At 38.6% G+C, this 18,620-nt stretch overlaps 1 long non-coding RNA gene across 1 annotated transcript in view; it reads left to right on the forward strand.

Moving 5' to 3' along the window:
• Positions 1–11,367, forward strand: part of LOC111528614 — a 37,078-nt gene extending 25,711 nt beyond the window's left edge. The window contains exon 3 of the long non-coding RNA XR_002727090.2: positions 11,167–11,367. This is a non-coding gene — a long non-coding RNA (uncharacterized LOC111528614). The remainder of the gene's footprint in view (positions 1–11,166) is intronic.
• Positions 11,368–18,620: the final 7,253 nt, after the last annotated feature.

Genomic DNA, 18,620 nt, shown 5'->3' on the forward strand with positions numbered 1-18,620 from the left:
AACACACCTAGCCACTATTACACTTCCTCTCTGAAAAATGTGGGAGTGGCATGATTTTCTTGATATTGAGAGCACAGAAAACAAATTGTTCTGAAGAGGCACAACAGAATAACAATAAAGTAAAGGGAATCCTGAAAAGCACATCTAAACACCAATTGCATTATTCCTAGTTTCCATCATGAAATTTCAGTCAAAAAAACATACTCCTTAAACTGTTTCCATATTAATAAGGATGCTACTGCTATGAGGAAGTTTAACAGAAGCAAAGTCTTACACTTAAAAAAATGTTAATTTTTACATTGGGGATTTGACTTCATTATACAGAAAAAAATGTTAATTTGATCAATATAAGGAACAAAAGCAGATGTGTGAGTAGGGTTTCAAGCAGCTAATTGTCTAAGTTTAATCAAAAGATTGTATAGTATTTGTTGTCAGCTATGGGAGATGAAGCCAGCTATTCCCATACAATTTGTGCTTCCTATTCCAGAGTGTGGAGTTGCCACTCAGAGGTTACATTACCACTCACCAATGGGATGTGAGTTGAAGTAATGTGTCACTTAAAAGTTTCATACTCTCATTTCCCATCCATTGGTTCGAGGTGAGAAGATCAAAGATGTAGAGGCTTAAGACAAAGGAGTGCCCTAAATTAGTGTGTAAAGGAAAACTGCCTAGCAACTGGGACATATATTGGTTAGGTAGAAATAACACGTTAGGGTTTATGTGTTACAGCAGTTAGCGCTATCCTAATTAACACAAAAATATATACCTTATAGAGCATCATTACAATTAAAAATATTATGTTGGATTAAAGGTCAAGTGTATGCAATGAGAAAATGGATAACACAAGCTGGAAAAAAAGGAAACCAGTATTATACAAAGACAAAATATTTGGTAAAATTGCCATGTGTCACAATTCAGGCAGACCATATGTCTACTGAGCATGTGGCTTTAAGAAAAGTGGTTGAAAAGAATATTAATGTAGGGTAATTTTCTTGCTACTTTTAGCAAGGTATTATAAAACAAACAAACAAAAAAGACCTTTAGCAAATCAGCAAAAATTGGCTCATTTGAAATCACAGTTGGACATATGTGACTTCACAAGGAAGGAAGAGCTAACTCCTAGAATCTGAGGAAAGAAAGACTGAAAAATAAAATCTTAAGAGGCCTATTATGATTTCTCAGTTGAATCAAGTGATTCAGTCCCATGGCAAAAACCACCATAAGACTATTTCAGTCCCACCCAAGTCTGTTCTTTCAAACACTCCAAAGCAGTTACTGTAAAGTTGAAAGATAGGGACACAGGGAGAGGAAACAGAAAAAGCAGACGTATGAATCTACCTTTAGAAGATAATTTGGGATATGATTATTGGTATATGGGACTGACTGAAAACAAAGAGATTAGAAGCCTACTGTATTTCTGAGGAATCTTTACTGCCAAAGACATCAGTAAAATATGTATTAGTCTGTACTCACACTGCTAATAAAGACATACTGAGACTGGGTAATTTATAAAGAAAAAGATTTAAAAAGATTTAATGGACCCACAGTTCCACATAGCTGGGGAGGTCTCACAATCATGGCAGAAGGTGAAGGAGTAGCAAAAGCACATCTTACATGGCGGCAGGCAAGAGTTTGTGCAGGGGAACTGCTCTTTATAAAACTGTCAGATCTCATGATACTTATTCACTGTCATGAGAACAGCACAGGAAAACCTGCTTCCATGATTCAATTACTTCCCACAGGGTCCCTTCCAATGACATGAGAATTATGGGAACTACAGTTCAAGATGATATTTGGGTGGGGACACAGCCAAACCATATCATATGTTGATTATTCAATCTTAAAATCCACGGGACCTCAAACTTCCATAGGGAAAATACAGACAGTGAAAGCACTGCCGATCCTGTGGAGAGCATCCTTCTCAATGCCCACTTCAGATAGGCTAGGGAAAATACCCCAAAAGAAAGATTCTTCATAAAACAGAACCAGGCTCCACAGAGAACAAATGAAAGGAATTTTCTCCTGAGAGAGATTCAGGATCTGACCTAGGAAATTCTCTCCCCTTTAGGCTGCCTCCTGTATTCTTTGACATGTCTCTTTTTTTTGGGAAAACTTACGTTCAGCTTTTTCTGGTTCATCTTGTACTTTTTCTGTTCCATTTTAAAATCAGCTCTGAAATCACATATTGTTCCAAGGAGTCCAGCTTTCTCTTAATGGGGAATAGCTTTCAGTAATCAAGATTTGGTGTGGTGTACTCATTGTAATTGGAATTTCACTTCTAGACCCTTTTGCAGACACCAAGGGTTGAGGGGGATGAGACACACACACACACACACCACACATACACATCCCTATTTTTCTACATCTATTATTTCCCCAGAAGGTGCCATCTCAAGAGTCTGTATTTGTAGTGATGGTTTTTGCTGCAGCTCTGGGAACTTGCTGTAGATATCGAGGGGCTCTCTGTGATCTCAGGGACTGTGGAAAGCTTGCAGGGGATAGGCTCCCTCACCTAGGCTATGATGGAGACCTCTGGTTCCTCTCTTTTATGTCGTCCTTTAGGATGAGGAAGATGCAATTTTCAAAATTCCTCAGATGGGGTATGTGGGTGATACGCTTCCTGAATCCAACCCTTACATAGCCACAGATATCTGTCACCAGGTCAGAGAAGCCATATCACATGGCTGAGTATAGGATCCCCGAGTTTAGTTCTTTTTGATGTAGATGATTTACTTCTGTCTTCTGACTTGCAGCTTTGAGATATACATATATAGCCACCACATATATTGATATTATGTACCAGGTACTGTTCTAAGCCATGTATCAATTAACTACTAGTTAATTTAATCCTCACAAAACATTATGGATTGATATCATGATCACTATTTTACTATAAGTAAACTGAAATAGAGTTAAGTAACTTACTCAAGACACACAGGCATTAAATAGAGAAATGTGAAATCAAAACTAGACTATGTGACCCAAGCCATTATTCTAAACTTGTATGATATGCTATCTCACAGGTAACTTTAATCCTTTTCTTTTGGGGGGATATCTTGTTTTTTCTCTCTGCAAGCATACAGATTTTTCTTTTCCTTCTTGTGGCTCAAGAATTTTTCCATAATATACCCAGGTATGCTGTTTAGTTTTGTTTTTCTTACCAAACTTGCTTGGAATGTAGTATCTCCTTTCAAACTACAAATTCAGGTTTATGTTTAGTCTAGAAAATTTTCATCTATTACCTGTAAAATCATTGTCTCTTGCTTATCTTTTACATTTGTCTCTTTGTGGAAAACCTATTATTCTCACTCTAAGTCTTTGCATCCATATGTTTCCTTCATCGCATCTGTCTCCACAATTTTGTTCATTCATTGAGGGATTTCTTTTACTTGTCATTTATGGTCACCAATGCAGATATCAACAGACTCCATTCTTTTCTTCAATACACCTATTGGTTGTTTCTTTGTTTGAAAATCATGCTTTTTTTTTTAGTTCCAGAAAACCTTTGGGGTGGACTCTCCACTCCGATTTCCCAGGGACCTACAGTAGTGCTCTTTCTCTGGGCACCTACCTCTGTGGTTTGGACTTTCTCTGAATGATGGGACCACATCACTATATTCTTGCCATTTCTTTTCTTGGCTCATTTAGGCACATGACTGATATTTCTGGTACCGTAAGTGATTGTGGTAAGGCAAAGCATTTTCTAACTTTAGGGACAGAGAGGGGAGCCAGGAGGAAGCCTCCCTGCCCTCTGTGTCCTCACACAGTAAATGCCAAGCCCACCTGCTTAGTTTCCCTTGCACCTCTTGGGGATCAGCAAGAAGAAACGTACTCATAGTATCAGTGCCAGTTTTACCTCTGGGATACATATATTCCTTAGGGCCCTCTGGTTCTAATTATTGTCCTAGGGCTCCCCAGTAAAGGTTTAGAGACTCCTCTGATGCTCAGGGAGAAAGATCCACACTTGCTTCACGAAGGGCATCACCTAGAGCCTAGGACCTGCCACCCCGATCCTGTAGATAGATGGAACTAGGGATAGAGGGAAAGTACAAAGCGCTTAGATTATCTGTCATGTTTCCAGAATCTGTCGTTATATTCAAAACAACTGAAAGAAGAAAAAATTCAATACAGTTTCCCCAATATCAAATTTTCATGCTTCTATTATTCAAACATCAAGAAATTTCATTTTTATATTTTAAAAAATATTAACCAATTGGAATATTCTAATTATGCATTTGATATACATACCAAAACATGCATAATTTAGCTAAAGATAATTGTGAGGGCCAAGGTCAAAGAAAAATGTGCAGGAGGAAGAGAATGCTTTCAGGGGGTGTTTTGCTTCATTCAGTTCCTCAATAACCATAAACCATTGATGTAAGCATCCCTTAATATGCAAAAGTGGTAAAAATTTTATAGATACTAGTAGATCCAGGCAGGGCTTAATAGCAAATTGAGCCGGGGCAGAGTTGAGACTCTTGAAAATAAAGAAGTGCATCAGGACAACCACTTGGGCAGAGGGTCTCTTAACTGTGTTTGGAGATGAATTAAGTTAGGGTATATATGTTAGGCCAAAGTTCTCCTTAGGAAACATTTACTGAGTCTACTGTAAGCTAGAGATAAATGAGAAGTCAAAGCCATAAAGTTCTATATCATGTTCATAATTTTAACTTAGAAAAATGTTGAGAAATATAAGTAGACAACCACTTTGGCTACATAAAATCTCAATGAAGCACCCACAGTGTTCTTAACTTTAAACAATGATACTTCCTGATATAGTCTCTAAGATGAACTGTTCACAAAATGTGCATCACAGAAACCAAATGAAATTGTTTTCTCTTTGTCACCTTATCAGAAATGTCTTTTCTAACCATGCTACTCCTTTCTCGGCTGTTCTTTGTTCCTTGTACTTACCACCATCTGATACATAGGTTTACTTGTTTATATGTCATGAGCAGTCTCCTCCCCAGTAGATTGTAAACTGGGAGTGGGGACTTTGTTCCCTCATTGCTGCCTACCTAGTTCCTAAAAGAGTACCCAAGATATGATAGATAATAAGTATCTGCTGAATCAACAACCCATGGATGGACTGACTGAATTATTATTTCTATACTAGGCAAAAGCTACATAGTATCTTCACAAATAGTGATTTCACTTTTGGAATATTAGATTTATAGCATTATCTTCTTGAACTTACTAAATGGCAAGATTATTCACCTATGAAATCCACTGATGGATTTAGATATTAGACCCTGTCTTCTAAGGAAATTTGTATTTTTACTCTTATTGAGGTGGGTCGGACCCAAAGATTGGGAAAGTATACATCAGGTTATCAAAAAAGAACTTTATTTCTTTTATTATGAAATAATTTTTATAAGGGCAGGCCAGAATTCATATTTTCCCTTGCTTGAAAGTATTAAATTAGCCATCCAGAATTCTTCCTGTTTCTCTTCCTATTCCTCTTCCTCCCTCTCCTTCCTTTTTGAGATCTCAGACTAACGGACATTACTCGATTGATACATCTTAATTTCACCTTGGTAAGAGGTGAAGATAAAGTCTGATTTTTAGTACAATTTACTTCTAGCATAAACTTTTACTGTGCACCATAAATCTATATCAAAATTGCACATTATTCCAAAATTTTAAATAAAAACAATCTTTTTAATGTAATCAAATATCTCCAACACAAAACAGCAGTTAATGTCAAAGTCTTATGAAACTGGATGATAAGACCATGTTCCTCAGAACAGTTGTAAGATCTGAGAGCTACAGAATAGTAAACAATCAAAAAATGAGAACAGAACATGAGCATCTGCAGGGCTTGGTTTATCAATGTCATTTTCATTCAAGTCTCAGAAATTTCAGAGATATAAGCAGTAAGAAATACAGAGAGGAGATTTGATTTCATAAAATGTGCAGATTTATTGCATCTGCAGTAACACAATTACTGTTATGCTCAGTAAATGACAGTGTTTGTTTAAAAAATGGTAATTTTATGCCAAGTTAATATTTTGAAAGATCTCAATTCTTGATGTGTTTGTGGGTTAATGACATACCAACTCAGTTAATACACTTAGGACACTTATCTGATAATTTCTAAGGCAGTGAAAGTAGTTGAAAATGTTGCCTTCAGAATTAGAAGGTGGGGGCACTGAATCCTGTTTCTGCCACCCATTTGCTATGCAATCTTGGGCATGTGGTTGAACCTTTATGTCCCCCCTTTTTCCCATCTGTACAATGGGGGTGGTAAGAAGAGCACTCACAGTATTGGATTGGATTGTTCTGAAGATTAAGAATTAATCCATCTGAAGCACCTGAGAAAATGCCTGGCACATAACGGAGCACAGGATTTTTCTGGATTCCTTTGACTTTCCAAGAGGAGTCAAAAGGATTTCTGAACTACAAAATACTGGATTATCAGAATTAACTGTATCTGCTTCATGAAGTTTCATGGAGCATAATAGATTCTAGTTTAGGTTAACTGGCTTTGGTTGCATTTCTATTTCCACTTAATTTCTTAAATTGTCCTACATGGCTCTCTGGAAAGCAGGAGTGACACTTCCATTCTACCATATGATTGGCAAAAGTCTTCTGGCCTTTGAGTAGATTCTACTTAGAACAAGGATGTTTTGTTCTTGTTTAAAATATATATATTATACAGCTCAAGACTAGAGCTCTAACAGAATCACTGATTTATTAATTTCTCCTTTGGCCAACCAGTGGAAAGAAAAGCAAAGTTTGAGGCTCTTGTCTCACCTCAAAGAAGTGCATTTTATAGTTCTTCAGAGCTTTCAGATGCCAATTTCAATACATTCTTCTCTGACAACCAATTAACATGCAGTGTTTTAAGATTAAAGCTTAACATTCCACAGGAGACAGAGTTTAACCCTAGAAGGCCAGCTTTCTCCCAGGGGACCTCTTACCAATATCTTTGCAAGAACATATTCATGGTAACTAGAGACCTAGATTTTGTTCTTGTGAATGTTATTGACCTTCAATTTCACTAAGCAAGTATCCTCTAAATAGCTTTATGTTTAGAATTCTGTTCTCTTTTTACACCTGCAGAAACAGTGCTCTTCTCTGAGCAGAGCCCCCTTTACAAACAGTAGTTAACTAGTATGCCTTGTAGTTTTTAGGCTACAGAAATAATTTTATTTGCCTAGATTTATTCGGAAGTACAGTTTCTAAAGATATCTAAGACTCAATAAGATAAAGACTTTTAAGGAAGGCACATTAAAGCTACTCCTTTCTGCTTCTGTATTTTCCTTGACTTAGAGTATGCATCTGCTGGTATGCCATTGGTCTGAAATAGGTCATGTGGAGACAGGAAACTGAAATATTTACCATGGAGCTGACCAATGATATACTTTTTAGAGGTTATGCATGAGATGTCTATTGCTGACCCAAGCCATTTCTGCCTCTTTCTGGCTAACAGAATCCCAATTTGTTCAGATAGGGTCCTTCACCAGGGATGAACCATGATTGAGCTAAATAAACCAGGCTTTCTACTGTCATCCCTCTTGGATGTAATTGGTCGGATGATGAGCAGGTGACCTAGTTCAACTGCAGGTGGAGACACCTGGGAAGGACTTCTTTTCCTGACTAAAAAGACAAAGCTGTGCAAAAAAGAAAGCTTTAACTTTCTCCACTTCTTTCTTCCTGGAATGTGGCTCTGGTTTCTGAGATGCAACAGATGTTTTGTGACATGAGCAAAAAGTCCAAGGATGAAAGGTAAAGATGAAGATGGTAAAACAAAGACAGAAAAGCCCTGATTCCTTGGTGGGATCATGGAGCAGTTGAACCTACTCTAGCAACTGTAGGCCACTGGAATTCTAATAAAATAAAAATAATCCCCTATTCTATTAGGTTACTGAAGTTTGGGTTGCCATTTCTTGCAACTGAATGCCTGACATAGATGGGTTCTCCTGAGGGTTGTTGTGAGACTCTATTGCTAACCTAGTAAGCAATCTGGGTGTTTTCATTTGGATTCCCTCAATAACAGACCTTATGACAAGGATTAGGGTGCAAGTGGTTCACTTGAGAGGCAAAGGAAATATCAATAAGCAGTTAGGAAAGTGAAACAGAGAAAAAGCAGCCAATAAAGGCTACATTATCAAGTCAGCTACCACTGTGAAGAAACTCTACAAACCCATGGAAAACACATGCCTCAGGAGTAAAGTGGCTAGGGTATTTACATACCAACTCATTTATCAGTTGAGGAATGCTTCCAGGGAACGTTAATTCCCTGGCATATCTGTCTACCATGTAGGAGGCAAACTGGGCTTTAACAGTCAGAGAAATCCTCAGGAGAAGAAATGCAGGGACTGATCATTGAAAGTCCAGCTAGCATGCATTGAAAAACTAGGAGATATGGAAGGACAATCAAGAGCATCTGCTGCAACTAATGAGATGCTGTTACAGGCAAACACAGGTATTAACAGCTAGAATCGCTGCATTCATCTCTAATAAGAGACATTTTAAAAGTACCTTACAAACACATGTGTCTCCCTGCTAACTCCAAGTCTAAGTATAATCAAACTCCTCCTTCCCTGATAAATCCCCATAAACGTGCCTTAAAAGTCATTGACTATTTCTTCCTGAAGTCAAAATTGATGGTAAAATAAAAACGGTATGCATTCAACATGCCCTTTGGCTCTGACTTATGTTGGCCAAGGAAGGAAAGAGGATTGGGATTTAAGTGAAAGGTGAACAAACAGTATTCATCTTCCATCTGTATTTAGTCTCATATTTCCTCCCTACCCTTCCCATTCTGGTTTCGAGAAGTAACACCTGCCGGGCGCGGTGGCTTATGCCTGTAATCCCAGCACTTTGGGAGGCCAAAGCGGGTGGATCACCTGAGTTTAGGAGTTTGAGACCAGCCTGACCAATATGGTGAAACCCCATCTCTACTAAAAATATAAAAATGAGCCAGGCATGGTGGTGTACGCCTGTAGTCCCAGCTACTTAGGAGGCTGTGGCAGGAGAATTGCTTGAACCCAGGAGGCAGAGGTTGCAGTGAGCCGAGATAGCTCCCCAGCCTGGGGACAGAGAGCGACTCCATCTCAAAAACAAAAAAGTTACACCCTACTCTATTTTAAAAGTTTACTCATTTCTCTTCTCTTTCTCCACCTTCCTGCAATACATTCATAAGACCTGACTCACCTGTTTTATAATTCCTACTCCAAGTTAAAAATAAAACATTATGATATGCTCCATGTATTAGTTCATTTTCATGCTGCTATAAAGAACTGCCTGCGACTGGGTAACTTATAAAGGAAATAGGTTTAATTGACTCACAGTTCAGCACGGCTGGTGAAGGTCTCAAGAAACGTACAACCATGGTGGCAGGTGAAGGGGAAAGCAAGACACCTTCTTCACAAAGCCGCCGGAAGGAGCAGTGCCGAGCGAAGGGGGAAGAGCTCCTTATAAAACCATCAGATCTCGTGAGAACTCACTATCATGAGAACAGTGTGGGGGGGAGTGGCCTCCATGATTCAATTCCCTCCACCTGGTCTCTCCCTGGACAGGTGGGGATTATGGGGATTACAATTCAAGATGAGATTTGGGTGGGGAGGCAAAGCCTAACCATATTGTTCCACTTATGTTTTATTGGATTTACGTATTTGTTGGAGGTGGGTTAATATGGTTGATAAAAGTAGCACTGGACTAGAAATTTTACAAGACCCGAATTCTTGTACCAAATGTATAAATATACTAGCTGAAAGAACATGTGCAATGCACTTACCTTTTCCATGGCTCAGTTTCCGGACGAAGAAAATTCAGGGTTTGACAAAACCAGCTCTAATGACCCTTCTTACTCTGAAGGTCTGATTCTTCAGTTGACTTGGAGGCTGGCTGCCTCTGTCTATGTCGTGTTTGTTTTATTACTCAGATTGTTTCCTCCTGGAAGGCTTTCTATGGAGCTAGTCTAACTAGGCAGTGAAATAGGAAGCTAGCCCCACGGTCCTATTGAGATGAAACTAAGGGAAGGAATCCTTTCCTCAAATTCAAACCCTACTGCCTGTTATTCTACCAGTATAGTTTTATTTTATCATGTAAAGGCTTTGCCAGTTTTACTAAGTATCATTCTGGAGAATGGGGATTACTCTTTAATGAACAGATATCATATCAATTAACACTATAGCAGAAAATAATGGGGGTGGGAAGGGTAATGGCAGGTAGAGTAATAAAGACAAGAAGAGAAAAATAAAGAATGAGGCTAAGGGGGAAGATGGAGGGTGTGGAAAGACCAACTTTGCTTACTTTGTCATTTTATTCTGCCTGACACCTGCTTTATACAATGTCCAGCATAGCCCCAAGTCATGTATGGGTGAGTGATTTTGATGGGATAATGACATGACACTTTTAGTCAATGGTATTTATGGAGGACAGAATTACTTGGGAAGAAGAATGAAATTAAATCAAAACAAAAATGAGTTCCTTTTTTCAAAAATAGAATCTTATTTTCATACTGAATGGATCAGCATCCATACTTTGAACTTTTAATAAATAGGTGAGAATGTAAAAAACATAACTTGCAGCAAAATTCTACATTTGTTAGCTTTAAAGTTATTACTGAGTTCTCACCTTCACTTATATAACACCTGTCATTTTTCAATCTAAATCAGCCATATGTGCTTCAAAGGAGAATAGCCTGCTATTTAGAGCTTCCCAGCCATTATCACAAAATCAGACCACCACTCAGCATGCTGTCACTCAGACAGAAAAGAAATGCCATCTTATCTGTGCAATTTGTCACCCGAATGCTCTGAAGCTCCTTTGCTTCACAGCTAGGGTGCAAGTTAATTCATCCAACAAGTCAGACATCATTTTCCTAAAAAGGTCAGCTTGATACACTCAGAGACCACAAGCATGTATGCAGCAAGCTTCCAACAGCCACCTTGATATCTTTTCAGCACTGTCACATTTGCACGTGATATAAGGAACTAGCTCAAGAATTGGTGGTGAGTCTACGGGCTGCCAGATTCTCCTATCTGTGCTGAAAGAAACAATGGAATGCCTCTTGGATCCAAATTCTGTTCATGCAGTTGGTGTGAATTTTCATTTGGCCCCTGTTCCCCAACTATAGCTTGAAATCTTAGAAACTTTGTATCTTAGAAACATAGGAACTGTGGTCATGAACATGACATTTCTTTTCCTCTTTAGCATAGCCCATCTGTATTCTTTACACTAAGGCAAGAGGCAAGCAGAAGACAGAGAGAAAAAAAGAGGCCTTCCGGGAAAGGAAGCCCCGTTTTCAGTCTGCCCACGCAAAAGTAGATTTACTCTGAGGATTCACTTCAAGGGTGAAGCTTTAGGAGTCCTTCACTTGCTCTGGTTTCATAAATATTCACCTTCTTACATACATTTGGATTAAATTTTCATGTTTTTTCTAAAAGAAATTGTACAAACCTGAGGACCCATGAACTTAGTTTCACCCCTCCTACTAGGGAATCCTAGCAACTCCAAATGGCCTTTGTCACTATCTGATTCTTCAATTCCAATTTCCACATTGTTGTGTAAAAACAAGAAGCTATAGACAACAGTTGAGTTGTAAAGTTATCTGGTGTAATTATTAATAGCAGTGATTGATGTGGATAATTGACAATCTGAAAAATCCTGAATACTTAACAAACGATATTATTTATATCTATCCATTTTACTTTATTTACATAGATGGAGGCTTTTTTAAAGAGTGTTACTTGTGAAACGTGTTTTTAAAATTATTTTATCCTATTTTATGTTATTAGACCCCTGAAAATTCAAGTTAATAGAGATTAGCAATGTGATTTTTATAAATATTTTTAAGTATTTACCTTCCAGACCATTGTAAATCGGATGGGCAATAATTATAAATTTATCATTACAATAAAAAGAATGTTAAGAAGAATATAAAAATTACAAAATCCCAATCCATCTTTTCACAAATTGACTGTCAAATGCATTCTAATAGGAAAATGATTAGTAAAAAAAGACATAATATACTGACATTGGGCATATTTTATACTGAACAAAACTGTTTAAAATTCTTCACATAGCCTGTTCAGGCTGCATTTTAATTAAATGCCATGTGGAAGTGCTCAGCTTTTGAACCTGCAGTATTCCCAGGACAATAGTAAATTTCCAGGGAAAATTTGAGCTGCTAAAAAGTTATTTCTGAAATTGTCCTCTGTTCCTTATGATTTCAATGTAATGACCTTGCCACTCAAAAAAATCCATTAAAATATTTTTCTCTCATAAGTGATAACTTTATTTGATAGCAAATGTCTTGGAAGCATAATAAAAACTAATATTCACATCACATCATGTTATTTAAAATTATTTTCACGTACTTTGTCTTGTTTAAACAACATATCAACCCTATCAGTTTTATTTTTTATTTTTGTATTTTACTTTAAGTTCCAGGATACATGTGCAGAATGTGCAGGTTTGTTACATAGGTATACATGTGCCATGGTGGTTTGCTGCACCTATCAACCCATCATCTAGGTTTTAAGCCCTGCATGCACTAGGTATTTGTCCTAATGCTCTCCCTCCCCTTGCCACCCAACACCTGACAGGCCCTGGTATTGTTGTTCCCCTCCCTGTGCCCATGTGTTCTCATTGCTCAACTCCCACTTATGAGTCAGAACATGCAGTGTTCGGTTTTCTGTTCATGTGTTAGTTTGCTGAGGATGATGGCTTCCAACTTCATCCATGTCCCTGCAAAGGATGTGATCTCATTCTTTTTTATGGTTGCATAGTATTTGTACCACATTCTCTTCATCCAGTCTATCATTGATGGGCATTTGGCTTGGTTCCATGCCTTTGCTATTGAAAATAGTGCTGTAATAAACATATGTGTGCATGTGTCTTTATAGTAGAATGATCTATATTCCTTTGGGTATATACTCGGTAATGGGATTGCTGGGTCAAATGGTATTTCTGGTTCTAGATCCTTGAGGAATCGCCACACTGTCTTCCACAATTCCACAATTTACATTGCCACCAACAGTGTAAAAGTGTTCCTATTTCTTCATAGCCTCACCAGCATCTACTGTTTCTTGACTTTCCATTCTGACTGGATGTGAGATGGTATCTCATTGCGGTTTTGATTTGTGTTTCTCTAATGATCAGTGATGTTGAGCTTTTTTCCATATGTTGGTTGGTTGCATAAATGTCTTCTTTTGAGAAGTGTCTGTTCATGTCCTGTGCCCACTTGTTGATGGGGTCATTTGTTTTTCTTGTAAATTTGTTTGAGTTCCTTATAGATTCTAGATATTAGATATTGTCAGATGGTTAGATTACAAAAATTTTCTACCATTCTGTAGGTTGCCTGTTCACTATGATGCCAGTTTATTTTGTGGTGCAGAAGCTCTTCAGTTTAATTAGATCCCATTTGTCAATTTTGGCTTTTGTTGCAATTGCTTTTGGCGTTTTTGTCATGAAGTCTTTGCCTATGCCTATGCCTATGTCCTGAATGGTATTGCCTAGGTTTTCTTATAGGGTTTTTATGGTTTGGAGTTTTACATTTAAGTCTTTAATGCATCTTAAAGTTAATTTTTGTATAAGGTGTAAGAAAGGGGTCCAGTTTCAGTTTTCTGTATGTGGCTAGTCAGTTTTCCCAACATCATTTATTAAATAGATACTCCTTTCTCCATTGCTTGTTTTTGTGAGGTTTGTCAAACATCAGATGATTGTAGATGCATGGTGTTATTTCTGAGGCATCTGTTCTGTTCCATTGGTCTATATGTCTGTTTTGGTACCAGTACCATGTTGTTTTGGTTACTGTAGCCTTGTAGTATAGTTTGAAGTCATGTAGCATGATGCTTCCAGCTTTATTCTTTTTGCTTAGGATTGTCTTGGCTATCCAGGCTCTTTTTTGGTTACATATGAAATTTAAAGTATTTTTTTCTAATTCTGTGAAGAATGTCAATGGAAGTTTGATGGGAATAACGTTGAATCTATAAATTACTTTGGGCAGTATGGCCATTTTCATAATATTGGTTCTTCCTATCCATGAGGATGGAATGTTTTACCATTTGTTTGTGTCCTCTCTTACTTCCTTGAGCAGTGGTTGGTAGTTCTCCTTGAAGAGGTCTTTCACATCCCTTGTTAGCTGTATTCCTGGGTATTTCATTCTCTTTTTAGCGATTGTGAATGGGAGTTCATTCATAAATTGGCTCTCTGCTTGTCTATTGTTGGTATTTAGGAATGCTTGTGATTTTTGCACATTGATTTTGTATCCTGAGATTTTGCTGAAGTTGCTTATCAGTTTGAGGAGTTTTTGTACTGAGATAATGGGATTTTCTAAATGTACAATCATGTCATCTCCAAACAGACACAATTTGACTTCCTGTCTTCCTATTTGAGTATCCTTTATTTCTTTCTCTTGCCGGATTGCCCTGGCCAGAACTTCCAATGCTATGTTGAATTGGAGTAGGGAGAGAGGGCATCCTTGTCTTGTGGGGGTTTTCAAAAAGAACACTTTCAGCTTTTGCCCATTCAGTATGATACTGGCTACGGATTTCTCATAAATAGTTATTATTTTGACATACGTTGTATCAATGCATAGTTTATTGAAAGTTTTTAGCATGAAGGGATGTTGAATTTTATTGGAGGCCTTTTCCGCATCTATTGAGATAATCATGTAGTTTTTGTCATTGGTTCTGTTTATGTGATGGATTATGTTTATTGATTTGCTTATGTTGAACCAGTCTTGCATCCCAGGGATGAAGTCCACTTAACCATAGTGGATAAGCTTTTTGATGTGCTGCTGGATTCAGTTTGCCAGTATTTTATTGAGGATTTTCATGTCAATGTTCATCAGAAATATTGGCCTACAGTTTTCTTCTTTTGTTGGGTCTCTACCAGGTTGGTATCAGGATAATGCTGGCCTCATAACATGAGTGAGGGAGGAGTCCCTCCTTTTCAATTGTTTGGAATAGTTTCAGAAGGAATGGTACCAGCTCCTCTTTGTACCTCTGGTAGAATTTGGCTGTGAATCCATCTGGTCCTGGGCTATTTTGGTTGGTAGGCTATTAATCACTGCCTCCATATCAGAACTTTTTATTGGTCTATCAGGGATTTGACTTCTTCCTGGTTTAGTCTTGGTAGGGTGTATGTGTCCAGGAATTTATCCAATTCTTGTGGATTTTCTCATTTATTTGCACAGAGGTGTTTATAGTATTCTCTGATGGTAGTTTGTATTTCTGTGGGATTGGTGGTGATATCCCCTTTATCATTTTTTATTGTGTCTATTTGATTCTTCTCTCTTTTCTTCTTTATTAGTCTAGCTAACAGTCTATCTATTGGTTAATTTTTTAAAAAGCCAGCTCCTGGATTCCTTGATTTTTTGAAGGGTTTTTGTGTCTCTATATCTCCTTCAGTTCTGCTCTGATCTTTGTTATTTCTTGTCTTCTGCTAGCTTTGGATTTGTTTGCTCTTGCTTCTCTAGTTCTTTTCATTGTGATGTTAGGGTGTCAATTTGAAATCTTTTCAGCTTTCTGATGTGGGCATTTAGTGCTTAAATTTCCCTCTTAACACCACATAAGCCATGTCCCAGAGATTCTGGTATGTTGTCTCTTTGTTCTCATTGGTATCAAAGGACTTCTTGATTTCTGCCTTAATTTCATTATTTACCCAGGAATCATTCAGGAACAGGCTGTTCAATTTCCATGTAGTTGTGTGGTTTTGAGTGAGTTTCTTAATCCTGGGTTCTAATTTGATTGCACTGTCATCTGAGAAACTGTTTGTTATGATTTCAGGATTTTTTTTGCATTTGCTGAAATTATGTGGTGATTTTAGAATAAGTGCATATGGCACTGAGAAGAATGTATATTCTATTGATTTGAGTTGGAGAGTTCTGAAGATGTCTATTAGGTCCACTTAATTCAGAGCTGAGTTAAAGTCCTGAATATCCTTGTAAATATTCTGTCTTGTTGATCTAATATTGATGGTGGTGTGTTAAAGTCTCCCACTGTCATTGTGTGAGAGTCTAAGTCTCTTTGTAGGTCTCTAAGAACTTGTTTTATGTATCTGGGTGCTCCTGTATTGGGTGTATTTATATTTAGGATTGTTAGCTGTTCCTGTTGCATTGATCCCTTTAACATTATGTAATGCCCTTCTTTGTCTTTTTTGATCTTTGTTAGTTTAAAATCTGTTTTATCAGAGACTGGAATTGCAACCCCTGCATTTTTTTTTAATTTATTTTTTTGCTTTCCATTTGCTTGGTAAATTTTCCTCCATCCCTTTATTTTGAGCCTATGTGTGTCTTTGCACACGAGATGGGTCTCCTGAATACAGCACACCAATGGGTCTTGACTCTTTGTACAATATGCCAGTCTGTGTCTTTTAATTGGGGTGTTTAGCCCATTTACATTTAAGATTAATATTGTTATGTGTGAATTTGAGCCTGTCATCATGATGCTAGCTGGTTAGTTTGCACACTAGTTGATGCAGTGTCTTCATAGTGTCATTGGTCTTAAAATTTTGGTGTGTTTTTGCAGTGGCTGGTGCTGTCTTTTTCTTTCCATATTTAGTGCTTCCTTTAGGTGCTCTTTCAAGGCAGGCCTGGTGGCAACAAAATCCCTTATCATTTTCTTGTCTGGAAAGGATTTTACTTCTCCTTCCCTTTGGAAGCTTAGTTTGACTGGATATGAAATTCTGGATTGAAAATTTTTTTCTTTACAAATGTGAAAATTGGCCCCACTCTCTTCTGGTTCGTAGGGTTTCTGCTGAGAGATTCGCTGTTATTCTGATGGGCTTCCCTTTGTAGGTGACCTCATCTCTCTCTTGGCTGCCCTTAACATTTTTTCCTTCATTTCGACCTTGGAGAATTTGATGATAATGTGTCTTGGGGTTGATCTTCTCGTGGAGTATCTTAGTGATGTTCTCTGTATTTCCTGAATTTGAATGTTGGCCTGTCTTTCTAGGTTGGGGAAGTTCTCCTGGATAATATCTTGAAGTCTATTTTCCAACTTGGTTCCATTCTCCCCATCTCTTTCAGGTACTCCAATCAATCATAGGTTTGGTGTTTTTACAGAGTCCCATATTTGTTGGAGGTTTTATTCATTCCTTTTCATTCTTTTTTTTTTTTCTAATCTTGTCTGCATGCCTTTTTTCAGCAAGATGGTCTTCAAACTCTGATATCCTTTCTTCCACTTGATCGATTCTGCTGCTGCTACTTGCGTATGCTTCATGAAGTTCTCATGCTGTGTTTTTCAGCTCCATCAGGTCATTTATGTTCCTCTCTAAACTGGTTATTGTAGTTAGCAACTCCTGTAACCTTTTATCAAGGTTCTCAGCTTCTTTGCATTGGGTTGGAACATGCTCCTTTAACTAAGTGGAATTTGTTATTACCCACCCTCTGAAGCCTACTTCTGTCAATTCACCCATCTCATTCCCATCCAGTTCTGTGCCCTTGCTGGAGAGCTGTTGCGATCATTTGGAAGAGAAGAGGTATTCTGGCATTTAGAATTTTCAGCATTTTTGCAATGGTTTTTCCTCATCTTCATGGATTTATCTACTTTTCATCTTTGAGGCTGATGACCTTTGAATGGGTTTTTTTTGGGGAGGGGGTGCTTTTTGTTGATGTTGTTGTTGTTGCTTTCTGTTTGTTAGTTTTTCTTTTAACCGTCAGGCCCCTCTACTGCGGGTCTGCTGCAGTTTTCTGGGGGTCTACTCCAGATCCTGTTCGCCTGGGTATCACCAGTGGAGGCTTCAGAACAGCAAAAATTACTGCCTGCTCCTTCTCCTGGAAGCTTTGTTCCAGAGGGGCACCAGCCTGATACTAGCCAGAGCTCTCCTGTATGAGGTGTCTATCGACCCCTGTTGGGAGTTCTCTCCCAATCAGGAGGCACAGGGTCAGGGACCCACTTGGGGAGGCAGAGCTGTCCATTAGCAGAGCTGGTGCACTGTGATGGGAGAATTCCCCTTGTCAGGATCAGCTGCTCTCTTCAGAGCTGGCAGGCAGAAAAGATTAAGTCTGCTGAAGCTGTTACTGCAACCTCCCTTTTCCCACGTTCTCTGTCCTAGGGAGATGAGAGTTCTGTCTGTAAGTCCCTGACTAGAGTTGCCAGATTTCCTGCAGAGACGCCCTGCCCAATGAGGAGGAATCTAGAGAAGCAGTCTCTGACCACAGCTGCCCAGTCCAAACCTCCCAGTCTCCTTAGCACCATCAGGGGAAAACTGCCTACCAAAGCCACAGTAATGGCAGTCACCCCATCCCCACCAAACTTGATTGTCCCAGGATGACTCCAGACTGCTGTGCTGACAGTGGGAATTTCAAGCCAGTGGTTCTTAGCTTGCTGGGCTCCATGGAAGTGGGACCCACTGAGTGAGACCACATGGTTCCCTGGCTTCAACCCCATTTCCAGAGGAGTGGACAGTTCTCCTGTCTCAGTGGAGTTCCAGGCACCACTGGAGTATGAAAAAACTCTTACAGTTCAGTGCATGCCCGAACAGCTGCCCAGTTTTGTGCTTGAAATCCAGGGCCCTGGTGGTGGTGGCTCATGACAGAATCTCCTAATCCATGGATTGCCAAAATCTGTAGGAAAAGTAGTACTCTTGGCAGGTAGCACAGTCCCTCACTGCTTCCCTTAGCTGGGGGAGGGAGGTCTCCTGGCTCCTTGCACTTCCTG

This window comes from Piliocolobus tephrosceles, chromosome 10 (genome assembly GCF_002776525.5).
Source record: "Piliocolobus tephrosceles isolate RC106 chromosome 10, ASM277652v3, whole genome shotgun sequence".
Taxonomy (NCBI): domain Eukaryota; kingdom Metazoa; phylum Chordata; class Mammalia; order Primates; family Cercopithecidae; genus Piliocolobus; species Piliocolobus tephrosceles.